Here is a 21,799-nt window from a genome sequence, read left to right as displayed (position 1 = left end):
GATTTCATGGGCAAACTCTATGTTACCAAAGACTCTAGAACACTATTAAACTTTTAAATAGTCTTACACTGTCTTGTTTTTGCAAGTGCTTGAGCTCATCCTCTCTTTGATAGCAACTAATTAAGCAAAATATCGTGCTCTTTCTGGTCTCCTCCACATCCTTGATTAGAGGGTTAACACCATGTTATCTTGGGTATTAGATGTTCTTTGCTAAACCCTGAGTGCCTATCAGCATCTAACTCAGTGCTTTGTAACAAATTCCTGTCGCCTTCTGGGGTTTAAGTTCTCTGTGCTGATCATGGTGGTCTCCCATTGAGCAGCTTTTTCCTATTTGTTTTCTTTATTTTATTCTGGTGCTGTGATTCATTTGAAACCTATTCCTATTACACATAGGTGACTTTGTATATTAAAGTAACTCTTTCCAACTCTTTCTAGGTAATCTGGCTTCCCAGAAATCTTCTGCTAAATGCAAGGGTTTGCTGTCCTGTTTACTGACTGTTACACCTGAGGCTGATTTTGACACAGATTGTGGATATCGAAGGGTAAGTGTGCAGATTTCTCTTTTTTTTGGTGTTTTTTTCTTTCATGGTCTCCTCCTTGTTTACTCAAACACAGTTTGGGCATTGCTTTCTCTTTCAGTGGCTGCAGCAAGTCCCTATTGCAGCATGTGCAACTGAGCATCTGTGTTATAATAGAAAAATATTGTAATATGATAAAGGCTAGTGGTGTAACCCTGATCAGGAGTATTTGAATTTGGAGATGTAACTCCAAGAGGAAGCAAAGTTTTTTGTGTATATAGGCCTAGACTCATGGGGCTATATCTTATAAAACTGTAAAAAGCTGTAAGAGGCTTATTTGAGTGTGGTGAACTTTGAGTTTTAAGCTGATAAAAGTGCATGTATTTTTATATTACAAATGAAACATTCTTCATAATGTACATAGTTAAAATATCTGTGAAATTTGCAAGATTGAGTTCAAATATTTGAAAAAGGGAGACTAAAGGTTAGTTGGTTTCTTGAGGGCATGGGGAGGGAAAAGGAAGAGCTGATTCCCTTTCTTATCCAAATCTACTGTGCACATCACAGTAGAAACTTAAATACTTGACTTTACTGTTGCATGACTCTTGAGGAATTTTTCACCTCCTGCCTATGGGAGGAAAGTTCAATTTTGTGAAGAAAGATTTGATTTTTCTTTTTCTTTTTTTTTTTTTTTTTTGCCTCTTCCTCAGTCTTGATTTCACCTGTTATTTTTCTTCCTTGTTCTGTTTTCTAACTTCTTTTTACATTTCTCTCTGTTTTTTGCATTATGGAGCTCATCCTGTGCCTTTATGCTGTTTCTTGTCTTCTTGGCCTCCTTTGACCAGCTTTCTGGCTTCTTCCATCCAGATATGTAATTTTTTGGGATAATTCAGGCTGGAAAACACCTGTGCAGTTGTCTAGTCCACCCTCCTGCTCAGAGCAAGGTCTCTTTTAAAGCAGGTTGCTGGGGACCATTTAAAATTGGGTTTTGAGTACCTCCAAGAATGCAAACTCCAGAACTTTGTTAGACCCCTGTTATCATATTTCACCACCTCATGAAGGATTTTTTCTTCATTTATAACCTGAATTATCATTGTTGCAGCTTCCTTGTTCTTGTCATATTGCTGCCCTTTCAGGAATAGGATCACTCTGTTCTCTTTGCACCTTCCTTTTGGGGAATCAGAAAACACAGTGAGATCTGGTGGAGACCTCTGTTCTAGCCTCCACTGGACTTTCTCCAGTCTGTCAAAGCCTTCTTGTTCTGGAGGGCTCACAAATCCTGCAGAACAGGGAGGATTTCTTCCTGGACCTGCTGGCTGTGCTCTCCCCAGCACAGCTCAGAGTGGACACATTTGGGTTTGTTTCAAGGGCATGTTGCTGGCTCAGATTGTCTGTCAAGACCACCAAGTCCCATATTATTTTATTTTTCATCTTTTCAGTCTGTTGAATCTTTCTCATACACTCTCATGCATTCCTTACTTCCAGCATTTGCTCTTTCTTTACAGGATTCCTCATTGAGCCCCTCAGTGTCCCCAGTGCACCTTCATCATGTTTCTGGCAGCCTCCTCCATAAATGTGCATGAGCTACACTTTGGAAATAGTGAAACACTCTTGGAAATTGGTTTATTTCCATGAGCAGCTAGCTTGAAGCTTTCTGTGTAGCTTTGATAATTTAAATTCTTTTTCAATTCCTGTCATTAGTGTATTCACAATAGATCAGGAAATTGTGTGTATGCTTGGGTGTGTACAAGAGTGCATGAGAGTGTATTTAATCCTTTTTTTCTGTACTGCCAGTACATAGCCATAAATAGTGTATATAATAATAATACATGTATGAAACTCGAATTATGAACAAGACTTATTTTATATTCTTTTTTATGTTTTTCCCTGCATGTGTGTGTGTAATGCTACAAATTGCAGATGCCAACAACTGTAATTGTAGTGGTGGTTGTATCAAATGCTCTGCTCTTTTTCTTTTTTTGGTGGCCCTCACAATGAATAATGTGTGTGCTTTTCCTGTAATTTAATAGAGCATGTATGGTGGGAGATGGAGAAGAAACACTCAGGAATACAGTCTCAGCCTTAGCTTGACATGATGATCAGATGGCTCTTGGGGAAAGGACGTGTAGTCCTGTGCTCCTGGAAGCTTTGCTGTCTCATTTTTTAGGGGAAGGAGCAAGAAGGCATCAGTAGTCCAGTGCTGAGATCATCATTACTAGTTTGGCCAGGGTGGCTGGAGCTCCTGTACAAATCCCTCTGTTTATATCTGCCAAGGAGAACAAAAGAATGAATTGGGAGGGCAAGTGGAGCAAAGAGGGTTAACCATACTAAGTCAGGGGAAAAAAAACAATTGAGCAGAAAATAAGAGAAGTGGAAAGGAAAAGAAATGCACAGAAAGGAGGATAGAGACTTTAACTTGTGACAAATTGTGTTGGTTTTGATTCAGAGGAGTGTTGTCCAACTCATGAAGAAGTAGCTACACTAGTGCAGCTCATACAGTGATGAGTGACAGTTTAATTCACTTTCTGTGGTGGGGAATGTCTAGTAAATCTGGCTTGTGATAAGTTGCCACATTGCCTAGTCACATCAGTATGAAATGTCTGGGATAATCTTAGGCTGAATATCCAGTTACTGCAGAGTGATTCTGTTGGGCTGTGGGATGCCCATGGGTGTTCCTGCCATGGTAGCTGTGATCTGGTTATATAACATATATATAAGAAAAGAATTAAAAAACTAGTAATTTGGAAATGAGAAGCCAGGTGTGTCCAGGCCTTCTCTTGGAGACTTCTGTTGCATATGAGAAATAATTTGAAAAGGTTGTGAGTTCCAGGATGGACTGTCCCTGTCTCCTCCTGGTAGCGAGCTGCATGTAGGAGTTGCACATTTGTCTGTCTCACCCATTTTTTGGATATTCCTAGCTCAGCTGTTCCCCTTGAAAGGCCTTTTAACTCAGTTTTCCTGAAGGATATAAATAGTATTTCTGCATGTTGACTGTAGCCCTGTATATCCTGACAGTCACGTGTGGTTGCAGTTTTTATATTCCAGTTGAAGGAGTACTTAACCTCAGTGTTTTCTGGTTCAAACTGAATTAATTTCCACTGTATGCAGCACCTCTTATGATAGTGTGGATGGTAGTGAGGAATTTGAGATAATGTTGAGAGCTGTTTTGGTGATGAAGTTATTTTAATAACTGTGGGTCTCCCTGCACAACAAGCTGATTGTTTTTTGGAGTGTTTCTTAGGAGGAGAGGTCAGGAAGGTGGGTAAACTCTAAGTGAGACCTCAGATGACCGTGTGTGTTTAGGAGCTTGAACACAGTGATGGTGTTTTACTTTTCATTTTTCACAGTTTTCAAGTGGGTGAAAGCAAAGTTATGGATTTGTTCCATTTTTATCCCTTTCAGGAGAAGGAGCAAGCCAAATAAAGTAAAAAAAGTTGGGCACAGAAATCCAGGGTCACACTTCTTGGGTGAATTTGTGATGAGCTTTGGGATGCAGCAGAGAAACCAAATTCTCTTGTCTTTGGGATGATATTCAAAGAACAGTTCAGTTTGGGAATGACCTTGGAGGGATTATCTTGTCCAAGCTCCTGCTCAAATGAGGCAAACTGCAGAGGCAGGGCAGATTGTTCAGGGCTGTGTCCATGGCCAAGCAAGTCCTGTAGTACCCCTGAGGTGCCCATCCAGCCTCCACAGCCATTCTGCTGCTTGAGCACCTGCTCTGAATTCCTATTCCTTATCCCTTAGCAGATTTTCCTTTGATGCAGCTTGCACCTGTTGCCTCCCTTGCTGCAAATCCCAGGAAGATTCTGGCTCACCACACGTTCCACAACTTTAACCATCCACTAAATCATGACAAACTGGAGATGTATGATTATCAAATTATACTTGGATCAGTGCTTCCCAAGCATTTATGAATCAGGCAGTATTTTTAGAGTTTGCATCCTTTTAACAGCATCTGTTTTGGTTTTTGGGGGTTGTTGTCTTGAGTTTCTTTTGTTTGTTTTTGGTTTTTTTGTTTGGTTTTTAGGGAGGTTTGGTTTGTGGTCTTTTTTGGGGGGAGGGGGGGCATGGGGCTTTTTTGTGTGTTTTTTGTGTGTGGATGGAAGTTTTGGGGGTTTTTTTTTGAAAGAGAATGCTTGTTTTTACTGTGGTGTTAAGTCAAGGAGCAAGGATGGAATGAGGCAGAGACAACACTCACTCTTAACATCTCTGTAGGTACCAAAACAAAAATACCTGTGTTTGTTTCTGCCTATAGATGATATATGTCAAGTAGACATATTTGTCTATTTAGTCACAGAGCTTGGAGTTGAATATGGTTTTTGTTCTGTCTCTTCCACAGCTGTCTTAATAATAGCTCTGCCTCAACTTCCATGCCTTTAAAATAGAGATTATGCACTCTTATTCACAGGAATGCTACAAGTCCTACAGTAACTTAAATGCTTTTAGTTACTTAGGAGAAAACTGCTATAAAAAAAGGTTAAAATATGTATTTTTATGGTATAAACTATATGTTTGTACTTGCATAGATTTATGTTAACTCCATAATCTCTGTAGGTTGCTTTTAAACCTAAGATATGTTATTTTGTAATGTGTTGTGTTACTGTACAAGTTGGATGCTTTTATCCAAATTATGTGTTGGAAATCAAAGGTGGCACACACAGGGGTTGTTAGGATAGCCTTTTTCTCACATAGAAGATTTGGAAGTAGAAACAAAGCTTAGAGACTTGATTCTTTTAAAAAAAGAAGTCCTTTCTTTAAAGCAGTTAAATATTCTTTCTGTCAGCTTTAATAATAATGAGCTTTTTGGTCCTGGGATGAGCGATAATTGCAAATGGCAAAAAGTCATCAGAATGTTGTTCCTCTGATTGCAGATTTTATTAATCGTAAAAGAAGTGATTCACCTAGAAAGGCTCTTTTATAAGTGCTCATTTACATGAAGATTTGCTGCCTAATTTATTTTGTTTAAAAAAAATAAAAAATAAAAAAACCACAAAACCCCACAACCAGGAACCTGCACAGATGTAGTCTTGTCCTTCAAAACCCTGATTATTTTGTCCTTCCAGTCTAGTTTGCTTCAAATGTCATCTGTGCTCCTTCTTATCGGTGGCACCAACCTTAATTTTGCCTCCTCTTTCTCAGAAATGTGTGTGAAGCTTCTTGGAATTATTCTATAGTTGAGTACTGTGCATCTTCCCTGCATGAATTTCCTCCACATTTAAAAAGGATGTTTATCTTTTATGAATGACTTCTTGGGTAGATGAGTTGTTTGGCCCTTTACATGTTTCTGATCTCATGATGTGTTGGGATTTGCAGATGTAAATTAAATTTTCATCTGTTTTCTCCCACTCCTTTTATGTTGTTTTCAACATGAGTCTTGAGTTGGTGATAATAAAAAGAAGCACATCCTTCACTGTAAGAATACAATTAGTCAGTGAGCCTGCCCTGTGTGCTTAAAACAGGGTAGATGCTAAAGTATCTCTTTAATTGGGGTTTTGGATGGCAAACTCTTTGGGGTAATGGTGCAGCCTTTACATGTTCCTGCTAGAGAATTCATACAGAGAGCATTGCTGCAGCATGAATATTCAACAGCAGCCTGCCCCTTATTCCTTGTGCTGAAATATTAATAGAGCAGTGATTCTTCACCTAATGGTGCTGAAATCAGGTGTGTGTTTAATCCTACTGACACTATCCCAGTGTCCTGCACACACCCCAGCCTTCTTGTGGGATCACACCTTCCTGCACCATGCTGAGCACCACTTGCTCCCAGGAAATCCATGCCTGCTGTTGCTAAAATGGTGATGGGCTCTGCTCCTGGCTGTGTAACTCCAAGGGGGCAATAAAGCTCATCATGGCAAAAGAGAGTTCAGTTGTGCAGATGGAGAAGCACTTTCCTATAATGCCCATTGTGACAAAGCTGTCTTTGAACTTTCCCAGTACCAAATTGAGATCCTTCACCTGGCATTGTGATCATTTGGGCCTTTTCAGGACTGGGTTGCAGGAGAGTTTGTGGCAAATCCTCTAAGGAAGTGTAGAATTTCTGTGCCCTGCCATGCTTTGGGCTGTAACTTGAAAACAAGATATCACAGGATTATGTGGCAGACTTCTCAGTCTGTTTTCTAAACTAATATTTAAAGTATGCCCCACCAATTCTGGTCTGAGTTGGCTGTTCAAAGTAATGTATTTTAACACAAAATTATGCAGGCTGAAGTGAAGTTGGGTATGGTAGTGAAGCAGATTCTTCTGTCTCGTGTATTTGAAAGCTGAGAAAGCTTCTGCTGAAGTCAGACAACACTGGCTTGTCAGATTGCTCACGAACGAAAAGATTGCTCTTGGATAGAATTAATTTGCAGTATCTCATTTACTATCTTAGTTTTGTCATGAATTTCCCCTACTCGGCAGCCTGAAATGCCAAGTGAAAAAGTGTTTCAGTGGGAGATAATATAATATATTAAGAAAATGTTATTGATCACAGTATGCTTTTACTGGAAGATGACTTTTTCTGACCGGAACACAAGGGACTTTGCCTTGTTATAGTGGGAAAATGTATTGTAATATGCAAACAGGATTACTGTTAAGGTCACAGCAACTTTGTTTTTGCATTCCACTTCTTCTGGAAGCCAGCTTCTCCACAGCTAATGCTGTCAGCTGGGCTAGAGTGAGAACAATTTCAGTTTTGAACTTTCAAGCAAGAGATTGCAGCAAGTGTTCTTCATTTTTGAAGTAGGGAATAAATACTGTTTTGCACATCACCAAAGGTCAGCACTGTAATTCGCCAGGGATTACGGTAAGCGTTTCATTATGATGATGGACTGCTTTGTGGTGGTTCTTTGTCATAATTAATTAATGTACATTTCCTCATCACAAGTGTTTTATATGTACCTTACAGACAGAAAATGTTGCACATTTGGTTTTAGAGTGGCTTCCACACACAAGGACTATGAGGCACTTAATTTTTCTATGTGATGTGGGAAGATCAGCCAGGTGGAAGAGTCCATGCTGCTTACAGACATCTTATGTGGGTCTATGGACATAATTGCTCTGCAAAGCATGAAGGCATAAATTTGTGATGGGATGCCCAGTACAAGCAGCTTCACAACAAGGACACTTTTAAACATGTTTGATTTAAAGAGGGCTCCCACTGCATAAACAGTAACTCAGAGCCATTAAAAGCCTGCTTGCAGTGAGCTTACTTTCTGCTGAAGGGCTCAAAATTTCCCCTCAAGGGTAAGCATGTCATTAAGATGATAATTCTTGAAGTTATTTTGAGCTATTTTTAAGGAAAGTCATCCAAGGGACATTCTGCAAAACTTCATTCTTCACCAAATCTTATCTCTGTGTGATATAAGTTATAGTAGTAGCCATGTTAATTTAGACTGAAAACACAAACTTTCCTGGAATAAATCAGTGAGGATTGTGCTGGAAATCCAAGAATATTGTCTTTTCCATCTTAGTTTTCCTTTTGCCCTGCTCCACTTGCAGCATATCCCTCCAGTGGTTTTCTCTGTTTGTGTTGCAATAAATCTCCACTTCATTGAATTTCAGGATACAAACCTGACTGCAGAAATTAATCTCTGGTACAGTAGTGGGTTACTAACCTGCTCAAGTTTTCCACATGGCAAAATGATTTCTGCACTTTAAGCCATTTCCTACACAGGCAAAGCATTGTTACTAAAGTTAGCTTCTGAAATTTAACTGTATTTCTTTGCTACTTTTTCTAATCCAGTTTATACAATGAGAAGTTGTTGTAATTCAGAGGAACAGACATTAGTTGTAAGACCTATTTCCCTGGTCCCCTTTTGCAGACTCCTCTTCTAACATGTGCAGGAGAGACACCACTTGTGTTATTAAAGCAAGCAGAACGGAACAGTTTCAGTTTTGGCTTTTAAAAGAATGAAAAACAAAACCACAAGTCCCTAGATTTTCTTTTTGCCCTTTTTAGCTGCAGAAGTTTGCTATGGTTTATTTAGCACAAGAAACATGACGTGACGTGCAAGTGTAGTAAAGGTTAATTGTTGGATTTCCCGCAAGAATTAATCCATTGTTTGTACTTAGGATGTTTAAAAATAAGTAAAATATTTTCTATTTTCCTTCATGGCTTAAAGAGAAGCAGAGTTACTTCTATAATTTCACTTCCCAGTCCCCATGGGACCCTGGTGCCAGGCCACTTGGCTCGCAGGATGGGCTCAGCTTGCGCCGATGTCGGCGCCGTGGGACTCGTGCTCCCAAAGATGCTTTATGTTGCCATGTTCTCCTGCTCCTTGGCAGGAAAACGATGCTCAGCCTTTGTAATTCTCTTCATCTTCCCAAGATGTGCCAGAGCTCACCCAGCTCACAAAGCCTGGCTTGTGCAGACACGAGTCTCCAATAATGCAGGGGTGGTTCAGGACGGCTGGGAATGTGTCCCTGTCAGCTGTGCTCAGTGAGCATAGGTAGGGTTTCAACACGTGTTGTTTAAAAACAACTCTTCCAACACAGCTGCTCAGCATTTCCTTGCAACCTTTTGTGACTAGCTCTCCAGAATGCTGTTTAAAATACCACTAGAATCAGCTGCATCTGGCCATCCCCTTGGATGAACTCAGGTATCAGTTTGATGTGCCTGAAAATATTAATTATTTACACATAAATCCATTTAGTTTTCATGTTCCCTATCTTCATGGACTGAGCGATGAGTGGAGGGAGAGAGGCAAAAGAAAAACCCCAGGGGAGAACAGTTTGTGCTGTTGAAATCATAGTTAAGTTGTTTTATTTGGTTTTTTAATGGTTCTTGGTGGGCACAGTAAACACAGGGAAGGTATCGTTCACTTTTACTGCATCTTGTGCTGAGTGTGAGAATTCAGTAGTAAGCAGAAAAGACAACAGTCTATAAAATCCCTTTGTATGTTTGTAGAAGAGTTTGATATAATGACATGAAAGCTCTCTCTTAATCTATGCATCTAATTGCAATGCAGTAAAGAACAGCTTCTCCACTTATGAGCAAAAACATTTACACTGAACATTTATGGGGACACAAAGAGGTTGTTCTTGAAGAGCAAAAAAGGCTTTCTGATTTGTTTTTCCTGCTTATAGGAGTTTTGTTTTTTTAAAAAAAAGTCTTTTGCACAGAAGAGATAAATTGAAAGATGCAAATAAATTGGATTAGGTGGTGGGGTTGTAGTGGGAAGATCATGGCCAGTTTTGAATCTTCCTTTGCTCAGTCATAAACTTGCTCCTGAGCTGCTTCACATCCCCATGAGACATGGCTCTGTACAGCCTGAATTTGAATAATAGAGTTGCCATTAGAGTCCAGCATAAAAAAGATGATTGGCTGTGTGCTTGATTTATGGGAAGGCAGAAGTGGTGAAGTATATGGTACACCAGGGGATATTTATGCTGCTAATGCTTAAAACACAGCCCAGTGTTCTGCACACTGTAGATGCTTTCAAATGGCAAAAACAAAGGTGTGAATGGCAGTAAATCCAGTTATTCTGATAGTTGAATGGCCCCAGATCAGGATCAGGCTGTGCAGTCTCTTCAGCATGCAGAGCAAGTCTGGTAAAGCCCCTGTTTAGTTACTGCCTGTTACAGGATTATCAGCTTTGAATCAAAGAAAATAATTTCAAATATGTTAGGATTTAGGGTATATTGTTTCATCTTCATCAGTTTCTAATGCAAGAATTATTTTTTCCAATTTATGTGCAAATAGGCTTCCAAAATCTGTTGCTGTGAACTGAGATTTCGTTAGGTTTTTTTCCTTCATCAAATTACTCCTGTTCTGCTAATAACTGTCAAATTGCACCTCAACTCAGCATTTTCTTGATTTATCTTCCCTGCAGTAGCTAACAGTAGCTCTCTGAGGTGTATCACTTGGCTGCTGTGCAAACAGGCTGCTCTTAAGTTACTGAGCTGTGTATTTAAATTTTTTTGAAATGTTACAGCAATTATATTTGATTCTTAGAAGAAGAATCCATTGTTGACTCAAACTGGATATATTTTTCAAAATGTGGAGGGTTTTTTCTCAGATATTCATAAGCTGAGCAGACATTTGACATTCATCACTCTGCAATGTCTAAAACAAAATACTAACTCCATGTTTTTAGTCTGTTTTTTCCTGAAGAAAATATTAGTCAGATATTTCTGCTAAATAATGCATTCTGCTCCATTTTCACAAATCCCTTTCCATGCTTCTCCAGGAAAATACTTTACAGGGAGGGATGTCCTGGAGAAGCTGATTTTGGGTTGGTTAGTAGCTCCCTTTAAATTAGAGATGTTAGTGAGGGTTACTTCTGGCTGCTTCCTTTCTAAGGTGCTTCTAATTAAAGAGCATTTGCTGAGCTTGTATTAATTTTGTGTGATACAGAAAATTCACCTGTATTCCCTAAAATACCATTTCTAAACAATTTTCTGCATTTAAAGCAATTTATTTCTCTCAACCCTCTATTTGGGGAAAACACCTAGAGGAAGAAAAAAACCTTAGTTGTCTACTAAGCCTTTCCATGCAAAGTGCATATTAGCCCTTCTCCACTCATGAAAGAACTCACAATTTTATAGAAGTTGCTTGATACTAAGAAAATCTAGATGCACACCTGTCTCTGTTTGCTGTGTGGACTTGAACCCACAAGACCAATATATCCAAATTATAGTAGCTTTGTCTGGTGTGAATGAGATGCTACTTACATTTTCAGGTAAAAGAAATCAACAACTATTAATTTGGCAGAATTATTTATTTCTTACTGATGATATTTTCAGTGTATCTAATCAGAGCACTCATGAATAGAAATGAAACAATTTAAATAGAGGCAGTGTACATTGTATGATCTTGTTTTCTCAAACTGTTCCATAATGCAGTGAATAAATTTATCTGTTCTGCTGAGAAGAACTTCTGCAGAAATCATGCACACTGCTTTCACCTCTATTATTTAATACGACTGTTTCATAACTCTTGGAAGATGGTTATTTCTGCTGCTGCTACAGGCATCTGGGAAAAAAATGTTCATTTTGAGGCAACAGAAGGGAAAAGCAGACTTAGGGAGTCTGAAAATCCAGGAAAGTGCACCAGGAACACTTAACTGAAAGGTGGGTAGAAAATGATGAACTGGTCTGACTTGATGTTCCTCCCCAAGCCCTGGAATAGCAAGGGGCAGATGTACAGAGGGGAAAGTGGTGACTGAAGAGAGGCTGCTCTGAATCAGCATCTGAGCCCCTTGGAGGCAGAAATGCATCTCTGCAGAGGCAATGCTCACCAAATGTCCTGGTGGCACTGGAATTGTACCCTGAATCATTGCTAAATGTGGGGCACTGTGGGAGAGACGTGGCTTCAGCACTAACCAGTTCTGGCTGTTGGGAGCCTGGTGGGCTTTGCAGAAGGCTGTGTTGTACTCTCTGCATTTTGGGGTGGTGGTGGCCCTTGATGCTGATGGAGGCCACTCTGTCATAAGGGTATCTGACCAAGATTCTGTGGTCTGCACTGTTCCAAGTGCCTTTTTAGAAAAACTTTTCATCCAAAATTCAGTTTTTTATAAGAAATTAGTGTTTACTTAGAGGTCTTTGAAAGCTAATTCTTTTCTCTCTTCTGTGTTTTGTTTGGTTTTTTTTTTTCCTCCTGGCAAGTTTTCTTTTGCAGACTCCAGATTATTTTATATGGGAAGCTTTGCTTATTCTTGGTAGCTAAGAACATAAACAGATCTTAGAGGTGAATCTACACAAGCTGGAAGCAAACTAGGAGATCAACATATTGTCTTATCCTTCCTACTGGAAGGATGCAGATACAAAGTGCCATCATCATTTCTGTTAGAGTGCCTTTAAAAGCTGCAACTCCCCTGTCCAGGCAGGATTTTGGTAAGCAAAATCTCCATACAAATTCAAACAGGTTTTAGATTGCCATAGTTCATTCATAGGTACCAGAATAGAAATATTTGCTTCTCCTCACTAAAGCTGCCCTAGGATCTTTCAGTATAAGCCATGGCATGCATTTCAGTTTTCCACACTTACTAACTCTGCTAATGCTTGGGAAAGGGTTGTGGGCAGTGCAGGTGGAACTGGCTGCTGTTTATGATCTATCCCTTTTTTTTTTTTTTTTTTTTTCTTTTTCACTTGAGGAATTTTAATCTCAAAATTAATTCCACCACTTACACGCTTTTAAAACCTTACTGGCAACCATCAGCTCTTAATCTTTTTACATTTCTTGTGATTAGCAGTGCTTTCTAATCCTAACACCAGACCCAACAGCAACTGTTAACTGCACTACTTGTTTTACAGCTAAATCTAATCCTTCTAGCAGTCTGAGGCCAACATTATATTTATCACTCTGAAATTGCTAACTGCAAGATGTTGTCACAGTTCTTTAGTTGGGTTTATTTGTGTGTGGTGGGTTTTTTTGGTATGTTTTTTTCTTTTCTTTTTTGTTGTTGCTTTTTCTTAGTTTTTTAGGGAGGGTTTTGTTATTGTTTTGGTTTTTGGGGTTTTTGCGGGGTTTTTTTTGTTTGGTTTGGGTATTTTTGTGTTTTGTTTGTTTTCTTTTTTTGTTTTTTTTTTTTTTTTTTACTTTCTCATTCCTTATCATGAATTGATAAATACATCAATTGATGTATTTCCAGAAAAATATGAAAATAGGTGCTTTTCCCCCCCTTCAGTCTTTTTGTTCTTTTCTTCTTCTCCTAGTCCCAGAGAAGCAATTTGCTTTCTACCTGAGTTTATGATTAGTAGTGAGATGTGTAGGTGGAATGTGTTTTAGTGGCTTTTTCCCCCTCTTCCTTTCCCTCCCCCCACACCTGTTAATATATCTGTTAGTAAGCTAATGCTGTTAGGTTATGCAGACTGCTCAGTGTGCAAGGAAAGCTAAGACAGGCATCAAATCCTCACACTGCCCTGAAACATCTCTCCCTTGTGCCAAAAGCTCTGTGTGTGTTTGTCTGTGAGGCAGCAACACATTTTCTATCCAGTGACTTCTCAAAGAAAGGGTAAAGAAATTGCTGTTGTAGACTTACTGGTGTGAGGTTTTTTTACCTTTTTCCCACCTGGAAAGTTGTGTGGGTGTTTACAGTCTCTACAGGAACTGCTCTGAATTTACATTAGGCAAGGGGGAAGGGAACATCAGAAAACTGAAAACTTCTCTTTGTTGCTGTTTGGATTTTTTATTTTTTCCCCATGGGAGGGGCCAGGGAGGTTTAGCCAGGAGCATGCAACCCCCAGGTGACCCTATTTACTTAAATCATGGAATCATTTTCAAGGTGGATGAAAAGAATGGCAAAGAGAGGCTGCAGAATAAAAAATAGCATTTTTCCATAATCACAGTAGGTAATAGCTGATGGCATCTGCTGCTGCTGCTGGGGTCTTCCATGCTCTGTTTTTCTTAGCTGTGATTTTCTTTCTCCAATCAAAGGAATTTTGAGCTTTATTTGTTGTTGGCAGCACTAAGAAAACATTTTGGATTTTAAATCAAGGTAGGAAGTTTTTATTTATGTGTATATATAAACATGTCCATTTGTGTTTATGTGTTTAAAGAGCAATGGTCTTTCCTCTGTGAAGATCTCATGTCTGCTGGTCTTGGTGTCTGAAAGCTCCTCTGTATTCTCTGTTAGTGGACTAATAAAAGATGGTACTTCTCTCTGTGTTCTTTGCCTTGCTTATGTTCTCATACCATGTCAGCTCCGGAAAAAAGTGCTACTTTTGTATTTAAAACAGGAACAGAATTGCAAAGTGATACATAGTTCAAAACAATCAAAATGTAACTGTGTCATTGCCCTTTTCACCTTATTAAATGTGTAGTTACTTAAATCACTTTAATCCATTGCTAGTGAGATTGTCTGGCTGCTGGAAGAGGATACAGGGCTTTCATCTCTGCTCAGACAGAGCTGCTCCACATCTCTGTGGGAGAGAGCAAGTCAGTGCCTACTCATCTGGGATGTCTTCTTTATTCTTGCACAGCCAGGACATTTCAAGGAGCTGCATCTCCCCCATGAACGTGTGTGCCTGCCCATCTGGCTGTTTCCTGAAGAGCAGATCTGGCTCTCCCTTCCCTGGAAGTGCTCAGGGACAGGCTGGATGGGACCCTGAGCACCCTGGTCCAGTGGAAGGTGTCCCCATGGGAGAAGGATTGGAGCTGGGTGATCTTTTAAGGTCCTTTCCAACCCAAACCATTCTGTGATGCCATTTCTGGTATCCCAAGTTGTTTTGGGGCTCTTCATGCTTCTTCCAACATTTCCTCTCTACTTTCTCTGTTTATCTTTTTCCCCACATGCTGGAGCTCAGTCAAGGTCCCTATTGAGTTTGTACAAGCTTGTAAAATATTTTAGCTGTGATTAATTTAGTCTTGACTTTCCAAAGGAATAAGTGCTTGCAATATATGATGAAATCAGGATCCCACCCTTTTTAATTATTTCTCTGCTTCACACCTTTGAGTTCCTTCTCCCAGATAACTTTAAAATTTTGTAAGGTGGGGCAAAAATCTATAAACATATAACATGCACGAGTGAAAATTAGTTTTTTTAATCAAATGTCCTGGCAGGGGGGAAGCTGGGATGCTGGCTGGGCTTTCCATGGCAGCCTGGAAGGAGGCACTGATCCCTACTGCTCTTCTGAGCTGCAAATAGCAGCAAAAAACAGCAAATGGCTGTGGAATGAAGGGATGAAGTGAGAGCCAGTCTGGGAGTTGGCAATATTCATATTTTGTCTTAAGTTACAAGTGCAAGTTCAGGGCTCTTGGTGCAGAAAGGAGAGCTTGAGGGGATAGCCCTAAATTTTAGGGTCCTAATGCCTTTAATGCCATCTTCAGTGGGAAAGTGGCTTGAGGAGGATCTAGTGTGAATTAGGAAACTGTGATGATTAAAAATTGGGGTGAACAATACAAGAGAAGCATGTGGTAAATAAATAATATAGGAAAAATTAAGTTGGCACCCTGCATAAAACTTAAAGAATTTGGGGATTATATTTGCAAACTTGCTGTGGTGTTGCTGATGGCCTGAGAGACTTTTGAGCTTGAGTGCTGCTGTTGTTCTACTCTGTTTACTTCCTGTTAGAATTTCCCAAAGAGAGAGATTTCCTGAGCCCTGCATAACTCTTCACTCTCAGTTAGTGCTCCTGTTTCCTGCACAACTCATATCTACTTAAAAAAATCACTGTAGTTAAAAAGGAAAGCATATTTATCTGACAATTTTCTGTTTTAGCAAAGGCAGAATATTTGTTCCTTTAAAGTCTTCTGACTGAAAGCCATGGCTTGCTGATTTATGTAAGAAGTTGGATCTTCCACCATCTCCTTTTTAAATTCAGCTTTGAGCTCCAGCTACAGAACACATGTGGTGGGAAGCAGGGAATCCCATTACCCTGCTCCTCCTTCACTTTATCTGCTGAAACCTTTTTTTTTTCTGGTAGGTATTGTAAAAATCAATATTCCAGTTGCTGGGAAGGAAGGAGCACCATAAAGGTTGATACTGAGGGATCTGCAGTGTGTTAGGTGTGAGATTGTTTTCTCTTTGCACAGGTTACAGTCTTGGCCTTATTGCTTGCATGATTTGGATTTATATACATAAGACAGGTGTTTTTATGGTAAGTTTCAAAGGAGCAGAATTGATCAAGGCTGCTATCATGAATAAAATGTTGTAAAATAAAATGAATATAAATATTCAGTCCCATAAAAATTCCTTGTATAAGTAAACAGTGACAGTCCTAATGCTTTATGTTGTATTTCATTAATTTTTTTACCTCTTTCAGTAACTTTTGAGGCATGGAAACTGGTAACCTTCAGGCTACTCTGTACCTTAGAAACCTCTCTACCTTAGAATAGCACAAGCAGTGACCAGTGAAGCTGAAAGGGAAGAAGATAGTGATTAAAAACATAATACAGATGTGTGGAAAATGGGAAGAATCCTGAGTTCAGAATACACTGAGATTCAAGAATGAGAAATTGTAACACTCACAGGGCCCTGAGTTCCAGCAGGGCAGCAATAATGATAGGCATAGCAGTACTTGAAAAATCTCTTTTCTTCCCAATCTCAGTCACTGATGCCAGCTCAGGTGTTGGGCTGGAAGACAGGGGTGTCAGCAGTGAGGTGGAATCTATATGCAAAGCATGTTTTTACCTGCTGGAAAGCCAGGGACACACTGTACCTGACCAGAGCCTATTTCAAGGTCTGTCAGCTCGGAGAGTCAGCGAGCTGGCGGTGTCTCTCTCTCAACATGCCCATGAAAATAATTGTGAATGATTAATTTTAATTACTGCTGACTGAGGGCAGATCCTTGGCTGTGTGGATGGGTTTTATTATGCTGTGTCAAAGAATTGTCTGAGCTCAAAAAGTCTCAAACTTCTTGCTGTTTGGGAGGTGTGTCTGCAGAAAGCTCTCTTCCCATCACTCAGAATTGCTTAGTGGTGGTGTGGCAGCTTCAGCAGCTGCTTGGTGTGTGAGTTAGTGCAGAAAGCACTTGAAACTGGGAGTGGGGAATGGCTGGAGGTGAAGATGACTGATGGCTGCTCCTGTTGCCTTACAGTCTCTCTTTCACATATTGTGTTCCTCTAAGCTGGGACAAGCAGCCAGGATTACTACACCAGTCTGAAAGGACTATTTGTGTTACAGCTTTAAAGCATGTTCCTTCTGTCTCATTGTGTGGTGGTGATTTAGGCTCTGTGAGTGGCTAGAGTAGCTCTCCTTCAAAACAATCATGTTGGGGTTGCTCAATGTACCTCCTGTAAAGCCTGTTCTGGTCTGTTTTCTCTGTTTCAGAGGGGTACCTGAGACAGAGTGATCAGTGCTGCTTTACTGAAAACTCTTTGGCTTTCCCATTGTTTGTGTGGCATCCCAAAGACTTGGAGAAGGAATAGGTTTAAATCTTCTCTCACTGTAACAGCTTGTTTCCTTCCTGGCATTAAACCAAAGTGTCTTAATTCTGGTTTAGGAAGGTTTATTTATTTATAAGGTTGGAGTATGCATTTAGATACCCAAGAGCCAAGAGGAGGTCTATCAGGTAAGCTGCTGGCCTCAGACTCTGAAATCCACAGCTGAAATCATGCTCAACTTGGCTCCCAGCTTTCCCACCAGTTTGCTTTTTGGCATTGATCAAATAATTTGACATTTTTTCCTTACATTTTTCTTTTCTATTAACATACATCTGCTGGGTAGAGACTGAATTTGTTTGTTTAATCCTTTTCTTTTTATATTCTTGTACAACATTAACAGGAAAAATTTTTGGTTGGGAATGTGTAGATGAGAATTGAAATTGCATGCAAAAATATCTTCCAGTCATTATAAAAAACCCAAAAGCATCCCTAATTTAGAAATGTCTGCTCATGGAAATAGTTATTCTCAGCCAGTGAAGTTCAGTTTGGTACTACCAGACTTTGAACTATGAGAGTGTGCAGATCAGCAGCACTGATTTATGTCCCTATAGAGTTTTAAGAAATACTCCTAATCCAAAAATGGTTTTTGGAAAGGTTTCCATAGAAGGCTTGCTGCTTCTGATTTGAGTGGAGCTCTGTAGACAGCTGAACTTTAAGCCCTGAACTCTTTATATATTCCTTAAAATTTTATAATTTTATTATATTTAAATATTTATACAGACCTTGTAAACTTGATAGGACCTTGCTCTTGCAGTTGGAGGCAAGCACTAGCACTGCATTTCCCTAGAAAATTGCAGGATGGTGCTGGGGCTGGAGCCCAACCCACCTGAACCTCACACCAGGGTTTGGGCCATAAAAAATGTCCCCTTCAGTGCCTGGCATGCAGGGTGTGTGTGACTGAGCTGTCACTGCAGCACACTGCCATGGGAGACTTCCCTGCTTAATCAGGGTCCTGTTCACAGCACCTAATGGGGTGCCAAAATCAGTAGGCTGGGCAGCAGCTGAGTCTTGTTCCAGCCTGTGGGAGTGGTAGGAATGTGTCAGCTTTAAAGGTGAGCAAGGTGGGCTTGTTTTGTCTTCTTCTTCAGTTCTGCTTTCTGTTCAGAGCTAAGATACAGTGATCATGGCAGTCTGCCATTGTATTGTCTGTGCAGTTTCCTTTTGCCAGGATAATCATCATCTGGACCCTCATTTAATTAAATTAGCTCGAACAATGAACCGTATGAAAACTGTGCTGGGGCTTCAGTGCAACTGATGCATTCTTTTGGGTAGACTCAGGGTTTTGTTTGGTTTGGAGGCTGGTGAGGAGGGGCTTGGCTGGGCTTGCAGAGGTGGGGAGGCATTTCTTCATACTTGAATTTTTCTTGGGCTGAAATCTTCAGTTTGGCAATTGGAACAGGAGTAGGCTTTTTAGTAGGCTACCTCTGCTTTTACTGTTTCTCAGAGGAGAGAAATCTTGTAAAAAAGTGCTTCCATCTGAAGATTTTTCCTCTATTTCTAGCTGTTAAATGAATAAATGAAGAAATCAAGCTGGTTGTTTCTGCCGTAATTGCTCAGATCATAACTAGTCAGTGAGAAATCTGCTGTCAATTACTGACTCCTTTTTGGTAATCTCTAATTTTTCTTAGCTCATGTATATTTTTGTTGCTTTTTTTCATAGATCAGTATACAATTTTTTCCTTTTCCTTCCACTACTAACCTCGCACTTCTTATGGCATCCTTTACTTATTTCCTGCATTTTTGTCTTCCCTTCATTTTCCTTTCTGTGCAGTTAAAACAGATATCAAAATACATGCTTATAGATTATGCAATAAAATAGGGAACAAATGAAAGAAGAGGGAAAAATAATGTATTACTGTCCTTAAAGCATGGAATTCCCTTTTGCTTTTCCTTAGGCATTCCTGAGGTAACACAACTTGTTGAATGACCTGTAATTATGCAAACACCTTTGTTTTTTCTAGTCTTCTGTATGGACTAAGAATTAAGTAAAAGGTCTTTTTTCCATTCCAGCATACATAGAAAAGGTGTATTGTGATCTTTTACACTTGTACAAGGTAAGTGTTTTGGTTTTGCACAGCCTAGGCAGCATTTAAGGTGTCAGGAACCCCTTCCAAATCATCAAGAGAATTTCAGACAAAATTTTCCAGTTATCTGCCTGCCTCTTTGTCAGGAAATGATGGAGAAGATATGGAGGGATCTTTCTTTGCAAGTGCATTATTTTGGAGCCCCAGCTGCTGGTTTGTTTCTGTCTGTGTGCATTTTGATGTGTAAAACAGAGCACAGAGGCAATGTGATTTATCCTCACTGAAGGGTTTTGCAAAAGGGTGGATTCCATTTTCTCTGTAACTCTGTTTTGATAACGACGTCAGTTACACTTCAGCCAGATATCAAAAAACAGCAGTGTAATTTCAGCAGAGAAAACAGAAGTCAGAGGATGACTCTTAATCATCCTCACACATCCAAAGCAAGGATAGAAGTGTTTCAAAGAAAGCACGTCAGCAAAGCGCGGTGGTTTCCATCCCAAAATGTGACTGCATGCACTTCCCAGTGAGGTGAGACAGGTGTTCCCTGTCATCATGCAGAGCCTCTTGGTGCTGCAGAATGGTCAGTCATGGAAAGGGAATGTGCAGGGGAGCTGGGGGACCCAGCTGAGCTGCAACAGCACACCTTCATTTAATGCCACGTGCGTGGCAGTGCCAGGGATGGGCTGGTACCAGCTTGAGGCTGGAACACCTGGGGCTGGTGGTGAAGCCTTGCTGAGGCTGCAGGGCCACTGTTTGCCCTGGGCTGTGTGTCCCTCCCACAGCAGGTGCCCAGTGCTGAGCAGGAGGGAGGGCAGTGTCCCACTGGACCCTGACCACTGGAGTCACTGTCCATCCCTCCCAGGCCTGCCAGTCGCTCCTGAGCTGTCTGCAGTGGCACATGGACCAGCAGATAGCCACCTGTGCCTTGCAGGAAACCCTGAGTGACCCTCAGGAGATGATGAGCATTTGCTCTTTTTTTTCTTGAGGACTGTTTTGATTAAGTGCCCTGCCCTGGCACACAGGGCATCTGCATCACTGCTTTTGTTTGCTGAATAATGGCTGAGGATTCCTGCCTTGGTGAACGTGCACTGGTGTCTGCTGCTGCTCTCTGCAGTGCCAGCTCTAACAGTGGTGAGAAGAAACTAGGAAAAAAAACCAAAACACCACCCTAAAAATCACAGAAGAAATAAAGAATCCATATTTCACTTTTAATAAGTCTCATGATTTTTTTAACAGGCTGATTTCTCTTTTTTTTTTATTGTTGTCTTTTGCTACTTTGAACTACTCATCACTTGCCTCTTACTGAAGGATTTTGCAAACTGCTAGGCTCATATTAATACACTAGCTTCATATTAATAGGAAAATTATGCAGCTTTTGTACAGCTGCCTTCCATCTCTTTCTTCTGCTGTTTTCTTCTAATTAATGTGCAACAGAGTCCAGCTACATCAGGTAATTTGCCATTTGTCAGATCAGGTGAAGGTAGTTTGGTACAAAAGGCACTTTAATGACATCTGGGTGAGCTTCTTTGCTAATTGGGTTTCAACATATGCATTATTGCCCACTTTAACTCAACAGAATCATTTAAATCTGATTCCTTCACTGTTATTTTACACTTAGAATTTGTGACATTCAACCTTTTTTCCCAAGGAATAAATATTATTTAATTATCAGAGGCTGACAGAACCACTAAGGTTGGCAGGCCCCTGATGTCCAGTCCAACCTGAGGCTGTCCTCAGTGTCTGCATGGCCTGATGCTTGGTTCATGGAGTGGCTGAGAAAATCCAGAATTTGTTGATCTTATTGGGAAAGTGCTATTTAAGGTTAAAAAAACAGCATAACTTGCTTATTTAAAATGCTTAAATTCTGGTTTACACATGTATCCCCCTGCTATGTCTGCTCCCCTGACCTAGGACACATTTAGTTACTGTTCTTTATGTCTGTAACTGTAGAGGATCTTAATTTTCCTAGAACTATGTATTTTCTTTATCAGCTCAGATTCCCTTTTTTTACCCAAAAGAGAATTACATTTTCTACCTGTGAGCACTGTTGCTGCAGCAAGTTGGAAAACAGGATGCTGAAGGCATTTTGTTGGTTACTGAGTATGTTGATGTTGCAGTCACAAGAGGAATTGCAGTGTCATACAAATACACCCAGTCTAGCTTGGTATATTCAAATACCCCAAACCAGGGTGTTCAGAAACTTATAATACTCCAGCCACAGCCTGATGGGGTTCATAATAAGCTGGTGTACCCTGCTGCTGCTTCAGCTGATTTATGGTGCTCATATTTACTTTGCAACCCTATGACCATGTCATAAAATTGCTGAGGTTGGAAAAGACCTCTGAGATCCCCAAGTCCAACCATTAACCCAGCACAGCCATGTTCATCTCTGACCTGTGTCCCCAAGTGCCACATCTAGATGTTCATTGAATGCTTCCAGGGATGGTGATTCT

At 40.2% G+C, this 21,799-nt stretch overlaps 1 protein-coding gene across 5 annotated transcripts in view; it reads left to right on the top strand.

The window, feature by feature from the left end:
* Positions 1 to 21,799, top strand: part of KLHL29 (kelch like family member 29) — a 385,829-nt gene that overhangs the window by 65,474 nt on the left and 298,556 nt on the right. For 4 of the 5 annotated variants that reach the window (XM_079298039.1, XM_079298043.1, XM_079298041.1 and 1 more), the window contains exon 2: positions 436 to 542. The exons of the other annotated variant lie outside the window; for it this stretch is intronic. The gene's annotated coding sequence lies outside the window, so the exon portion shown is untranslated. The remainder of the gene's footprint in view (positions 1 to 435; positions 543 to 21,799) is intronic. 5 annotated transcript variants of the gene reach the window in all.

Source organism: Erithacus rubecula (assembly GCF_903797595.1).
Source record: "Erithacus rubecula genome assembly, chromosome: 2".
Lineage (NCBI taxonomy): Eukaryota > Metazoa > Chordata > Aves > Passeriformes > Muscicapidae > Erithacus > Erithacus rubecula.
The sequence above is the reverse complement of the archived record's forward strand: the minus strand, read 5'-3'. Positions and strand labels throughout refer to the sequence as shown.